Source organism: Tachyglossus aculeatus, chromosome 12, assembly GCF_015852505.1.
Source record: "Tachyglossus aculeatus isolate mTacAcu1 chromosome 12, mTacAcu1.pri, whole genome shotgun sequence".
Taxonomy (NCBI): Eukaryota; Metazoa; Chordata; class Mammalia; order Monotremata; family Tachyglossidae; genus Tachyglossus; species Tachyglossus aculeatus.
The window spans coordinates 21948236-21955701 of NC_052077.1; positions in this window are offsets into that span (position 1 = coordinate 21948236).

Consider the following 7466-nt stretch of genomic DNA (forward strand, 5'->3'; position numbering starts at 1 on the left):
TTGGGCAAGTCACTTAACTTCACCTTACTCCAGTGCTCTAAATGGTGCTGGCGGTGCATGGGATTCTCTCTTTCTCCCCATGTAAACTCAGGCTGTCTGTGTTTGCTCACAGTTTTCAAGACTAGGGCTCCAAATCCTGGGGAGGAAAGCTCTGCGATGTAAAAAGTGAACAGCTTTCACAATACTCAACTTCATTAATTCACAACTCATTTTCAAAATGTTGGAAATTATGGCTTTGAGCTATGGTACAATTTTTCCAATCTCTGTACGTGAATATACTTTGTTAGAGAAAGTTATTCTGGAGGTTTCATTTGCAGATTTTATTTTGAGAAACAGCACTGTAGTTGTGAATACTTAAAGAGTTGGAAGTTCCTCACTGACTACTTCTTTATTCATCATGCAGATCAAATCATTCTAATGAGTAGGAATTGTCAATTTTGGGCATAATACTCTATCTTAAAAAGTAACTGATCTTTTGAAATCCACATTGTTCAGCTTCTCTGATACCAGTCTGGCTTTACCTTTTCTCAGCAACTGAAAGCAAAATAGCCAGTGGGTCCATTATACTGAACACAGTGACAACTGCAGAGATAAGACTCTGTCTGGCTCTTCTTTCATCCCCTTCAGTCCCTGCAAAGAGGAAAAAACAACACCTCATGGGAAAAAATCAGGATCAGTTTTTCACCCTGTGTGACTCTTTCATGGGAGAGTTCCCATCCCTTCCTGCATTTTCCTTATTGTTAAACAACAACATGATCTGTCTAGGTAATAAGCTCCTGGAGTTATGGGAGATATCAAACTTTTGGGAAATGTCAAAAAATGAATCAGATTTTCCCAAAGCTTAACCGATTTGTCTGAGTATATTAAGCACTTTCCTTCTAATGGCCTTAGAAGGAATTTTCCCCAAGCCTTTCTTCTCAAGCTAACCTACTCTCTGTGCCTCATGCTTGTCTTTCAGCCACTGACCACATGTTCGTGGCCTCCCCACTGCTTGGAATTCCTTCCACCTTTATATCTAACAGAAGACAGCTCTTCCCAGCTTCAAAGTCCTTCTGAGATCACATCTCTTCCTCTTGGAGGAGCACTTAAGTTGCCACAGGCCCTATAACATTTATGTCTTATGTGCTCTGTTATCCCCACAGCCTGTAATTTATTTGTCTGCCTCCCATACTAGACTGTAAACTCCCTGAAGGCAGGGATTATTGCCTTATTGCTTTTTCTGTATTTATCATCATCATCATTTCTTGAACACCTACTGCCTCTAAATTCTTCTGTACTCTCCCAAGAGTTTAATACAGTACTCTGCACACAGTAATTGTTCAGTAAAAGACCTGCTGTGGGCAGGGATTGTCTCTATTCATTGCTGAATTGTACTTTCCAAGAGCTTAGTACAGTGCTCAGCACACAGTAAGCGCTCAATAAATACAAATGAATGAATGAATGATGATGATGATGATGGTGATGATGATGATGATGATAAATACACCAAAAGCAACAGGGTGATGTGGATAGAGGTTCAGGCTTCTTGAAACTTAGAGACCAGGAGTCACAACCATCTCAGCCACAGCATTCCCAGCATTATAAGGATCGAGAAAGCCTCAAAATATATTGTTGTGTTTATATTGAACACAACTTTTGAAGTCCCATTATATTCACATCCTAGTCCTTAAACATTGACAATCTGCATATAACCCCTTTCCATCTTCCTCTTATCTGTATTTTAGGGTCTTTCTGTCCTATTAGATTGTAAGATCCTTGCGGGCAGAGATCATGCCCACTAATTCTATTGTACTCTCCCAAACAGTACAGAACTTCGTACACAGCAAGCACTCAATAAATATTACTTATCAGTTGATATTTCATTAACTAAAAATGGACACTTTATTCATATTATTTATCTTGGGTAGTAAACTCGGCTCTCTGGTGTTTATTTATTCTTCCAAGACCATTAAAACAAGGATTGGCAACATTTTAATGCTGCCATTTTGTGGGGGAGCATAAAGAAAGTGGGTGGGGCACCATCCTGGCATGGAGGTGGTGGCAGCAGCTCTAATAATAAGAATCACGGTATTTGTTAAGTGCTTACTATGTGCCAAGCACTGGGGTGGATACAAGCAAATTGTGTTGGACACAGTCCCTGTCCCACATGGGACTCATATTTTACAGATGAGGTAACTGAGGCACAGAGAAGTGAAGTGACTTGACTTAGGTCACAAAGCAGACAAGTGGGGGAACTGGGGTTAGAACCTATGACATTATGGCTCGTCCCCCTCGTCCCCCTCTCCATCCCCCCATCTTACCTCCTTCCCTTCCCCACAGCACCTGTATATATGTATATATGTTTGTACATATTTATTACTCTATTTATTTATTTATTTATTTATTTTACTTGTACATATCTATCCTATTTATTTTATTTTGTTAGTATGTTTGGTTTTGTTCTCTGTCTCCCCCTTTTAGACTGTGAGCCCACTGTTGGGTAGGGACTGTCTCTATATGTTACCAATTTGTACTTCCCAAGCACTTAGTACAGTGCTCTGCACATAGTAAGCGCTCAATAAATACGATTGATTATGATGATGATGATTATGACTCCCAGGGTTCTGTTCTATCCATTATAGCATGCTGCTTCTCTGATAAGCAGCCCATCTAATTCATTACTCAGTGCACCGGTGGTGTTGCCCCTACTAGGATGGTCAGTGTATGGCCTTCAAAAGGATGGAGGAAAAACAGCCAAGGGGATCCTTGAATTACTCTAAATTGAAGGAGATTGAATATGGCCAGACACTGGCCTACTAGAGGCTGGCACGCATGACAAAAGTTGCCAATGCCAATTCAATTCATTAGTGCCGCAGTGCAAGACAGTGACTTAAGCCCACTAGAAAATAGACCTCATGGCTGCTATGGTGAAGTATACTGAATAAGCCTTGAGAAGCCACGTGTTTTAGATGATAGAGAATGGGCCTGGGAGTTAGAGGACCTGTGTTCTATTCCCAGCTCTGCCACTCGTCTGCCGTGTTACTTTGAGCAAGTCACTTAAATTCTCTGTGCCGTAGTTCCCTCATCTGTAAAATGGAGATTAGGACTGTGAGCCCCAAGGTGGGACATGGACTCGGTCCAACCCGATTAGCTTGTATCTACCCTAGCGCTTAGTATAGTGCTTGGCACATAGTAAGTACTTAACAAATGCCATTAAAAAAGCATCAAAGATTCACTGAACTGTACAAGATCACAGATGAAAAAGAATCACACTTCCTCTATTCATTGTTTTCGTACCTAATCATAATTTGCAATACTTCTTCTATCACTTCTGTTCTAATTAGCACTTAATGCAAGACCTTTCCTGCAAGACCTTGCCTCCGGGGAAATCAAAGCCCTTACAAATACTCTCATTAATTATCTTTGCAAAGAGCTAGGTGCAACATTAGAAAAAACATGAGCACAACAAAGCAAATGGCAAAAAAGGGCTCCGACACCTTCTAAGCTTTGTATGTATTAAGTTTTCCTCATTTGACTAACAATAATAATGGCATTTGTTAAGCACTTACTATGTGTCCAGCGCTGTTCTAACCCACCCAGAAAGGAAGGTATGACCTGTCTCCTCTGTTGGGACCACTAGAGGAAAGAAACCTTAACATCCCCAAACTGGAAGTCACCTCAAGAGGTGTTCCAATTTACCTACCTACCTTCCTTGATACCGGAGACCATTTAAACCATCCAGATAGATAAAGTTTCTAGGTGCCTTCAGGCAACTTTCTGTTCCCAGGTTCCTCAAATTAGTGTCTGAGGCTAGTAGTGTGTGAGTGGATCAGCAATTGTGACGGTGAGTGGGGAGGTAGGTAATGCCACCTGGAATCAAAAGCCCTACCAAGGCTCTACCGAATGCACACGTAAGTCATCATCTGCACACAGGATTGGCTTTGGGAAGCAGCATGGCTTAGTGGACAGAGTCAGAGGACCTGGGAGGGGATGTGGGTTCTAATCCCAGCTCTGCCACTTGCCTGTTGTGTGATCTTAGGCAAATCACTTGAAGTCTCTGTGCTTCAGTTGCCTCATCTGTAAAATGGGAATTAATTACCTATTCTAATTAGACGGTGAGCCCCACGAAGGACAGTGACTGTGTCCAACCTGATTGTCGTGTATCTACCCTAGTGCTCAGTACAGTGCTTGGCATGTAGTAAGTTCTTAAAAATACTATTATAACTATGATTAGTATTACTTTCAGAGAGACTCTCTGGGTAGAGGGGAAGGTTGTATTGGAATTGAATGGAGAAAAAAAGAAATACGAGAGGAGAGGAGAGAGGAAGAAAGGAGGGAGGCAGCAAGGGAGGCTTCCCTTCCACCTTCCCTTCTCCTCTATCTTTTCCCTAAAAGTCAGGATCCTACACTCTGGAGGCCAGCCCCCCAAAATGACAAGGGGCCAGAGTGCTTTGCAGGGAAGAGCCGACAATCTGTTACACTCCCACTCATCCACCCTTCAGGGCCCCGCTCTCCCCAGAGGTAGACCAGGGGGCCGGGTGGGGCGGCAGGTTGGGAGTTAGGGGGGTGGCCAGGAGATGGTGAATTCCAGGCAGGGTGGGAAAGAGGAGCAAGCTCCCCTTTCCTTCTCCCCCAGAAGAGGACCTGCTCTGTGACACTCTCACTGCAGGCCAGAGGAGGAAGGAAGCTCTGGCCCAAGTGTCTTGTAGTTGGTTCTTTAAAAAACAAAACAAAACAAAAAACGCAGTCGAGATCCCCTAGGGCAATCAATACAAGCAACTGAATCTGCTGGGTTGTCTTTGGATAGGATCCCAGTGTCATAACACTCCTGGAGTCAGGGGCCTTGTCAATAAGTTTATAATAATGATGGTATTTGTTCAGCGCTTACTATGTGCCAACCACCAATGAATAGCAGACAATTCCCACCTCAGTGAACAAACGTCTTCTTATCACATTAGCTTTCTGGCAGGAGGCACTCCCTGCTCTCTTCCCCCTCTGTCTTTGGTTCCCCCTTTATCCTCCCTTTTCACTAATTTGCCTATCTCACTTTTTCCCTAACCCATCGTGTGGCCTAGCACCATTCCAACACAGGGATGACATTGTTTTCAGACTCTCGGGGTAGAGGAGAGGAGTGGAATGGAAAAGAATGGGGTGAAGATAATATACTGTAATTCTCATACTTGCCCTTAGATTGTTTACCCGGTACCCAAAAATGTTCTGCTTTGCATCCTGAAAATACATTTCCTATTCCATTCTGTAGAGTTCCTTGACAAGTTACAATTTATGTTTCACATAAATTTACGACTAAATGGATGACGAAAACCAAACCGATTTCAGAAAAGGCCTGTTTTCATTCGATGCTGTTGAGCTGCAGTGCTGCCTTTAGCCACAGAGTTGCATTGCAGCTTAGCGGTGGAATGCCAGGCTGTGGACAGCCAGAGATTTGCTTCAGTAGCAGCAGGCTACTGTTCCTGCCCAAGATAATAATAATAAAAACGATGATGGTATTTGTTAAGTGCTTCCTATGTGCAAAGCACTGTTCTAAGTGCTGTGGGGATATAAGGTGATCAGGTTGTCCCGCGTGGGGCTCACAGTCTTAATCCACATTTTATAGATGAGGGAACTGAGGCACAGAGAAGTAACTTGCCCAAAGTCACACAGATGACAATTGGAGGAGCCGGGATTTGAACCCATGGCCTCTGACTCCAAAGCCCGGGCTCTTTCCACTGAGCCACGCTTTTTCTCATAATAATAACATTTGTTAAGCACTTACTACATACAAAGCACTGGTCTAAGTGCTGGGGAGGATGTCCCAGGTGGGGCTAACAGTCTTAATCCCCATTTTACAGAGGAGGTAACTGAGGCACAGAGAACTGAAGTGACTTGTCCAAAGTCACACAGCTGACAGTTGGTGGAGCCGGGATTTGAACCCATGACCTCTGACTCCCAAGCCCATGCTCTTTCCACTGAGCCACGCTGGGAAACGAGCCCACTGTTGGGTAGGGACCATCTCTATATGTTGCCAACTTGTACTTCCCAAGCACTTAGTACAGTGTTCTGCACACAGTAAGCGCTCAATAAATACGATTGATTGATTGATTGGATAAAAGGCTCTTCTCCTGGAATGACTATAAGCTAGCCACTGAGAATCGTGCTTAACTCAGCTTTGAAGCAACTTTGCAGACCTGGGTTAGGTGAATCTACTTGCTGATATAATTGCCCAAGTCTATTATCCAGGCAAAAGAAACAAAAACATACATTTTCTCTCCCAGTGGTCAGCTATTTCATGCCAAACCCTATCCTTTCTTTATATACCAATAACAGATTGAAATGTGTTCAATTATCTGGATACTGTGCTACTCTGTGAAGTTTAGTTGGAATTAACTTCCTGACTTCTCCAAGCAATCAATCAGTGGTATTTATATCCTGTATATATGTATATATCCTGTAGATATGTATATATGTTTGTACATATTTATTACTCTATGTATTTATTTATTTATTTTACTTGTACATATCTATTCTATTTATTTTATTTTGTTAGTATGTTTGGTTTTGTTCTCTGTCTCCCCCTTTTAGACTGTGAGCCCACTGTTGGGTAGGGACTGTCTCTATATGTTGCCAATTTGTACTTCCCAAGCGCTTAGTATAGTGCTCTGCACATAGTAAGCGCTCAATAAATACGATTGATGATGATGATTTACTGAGCCCTCACTATGTGCAGAGCACTGTTCTAAAGTGCTTGGGAGAATACAGTGCAAGAGCATAAGTAGACAGGGTCCCTTCCCATAATGAGCTAGAGGGGCAGACAGACATCAGTATGAGAGAGTTCCCTCCAAGCAGCTTTTTACCATGCCTAAAGAAAAAAAGAAAAAAACCTCGGCCATTCATCTTTTTCTGTTTTTAAAATGGAACCATCCTGACTTAAATGTTGAGTTTTTCTCATGTGAAGGGGTTCCATGCTCTAAATTGATCATTTCTACATTCACCTCAATTTTTGTAAAGGAACAGTATATATAACTCTTGGTCTAAAGGGAAAAATTTCAGAAAATAACTCTTGAAGATGTAACCATAAAGTTCATAATGTTATTTCTTACATTCAACAAACTGGACAAAATTTCAGTATCAAAACAAGGTTCTGCGCACTCATATACTCAAGCTGTAAATTCCTGATTTCACATTTCATTGTGTGGCAAAGGAAATAAGTTTCCTTGCTTTGAGAGAAGACAAAATGTTTTATTGCTTCTATTAGTACGCAGTAGTAGTAATAGTATTTATTAAGCTTACTATATACACGGCACTGTACCAAACCCTGGGAGAGAATACACAGGTGAGAATTAGACACAATCCCTGTCCTTCAGGTGGAAGTAATCTTAATAAACATATATTGAGCTTTAACAATCTGCTAGATCCTGTACAAACATAGAATTAGTCAGTAGTCTTACCTACTAGGATTACTGCCTAAATTACAGTCTTTCATAACCCAA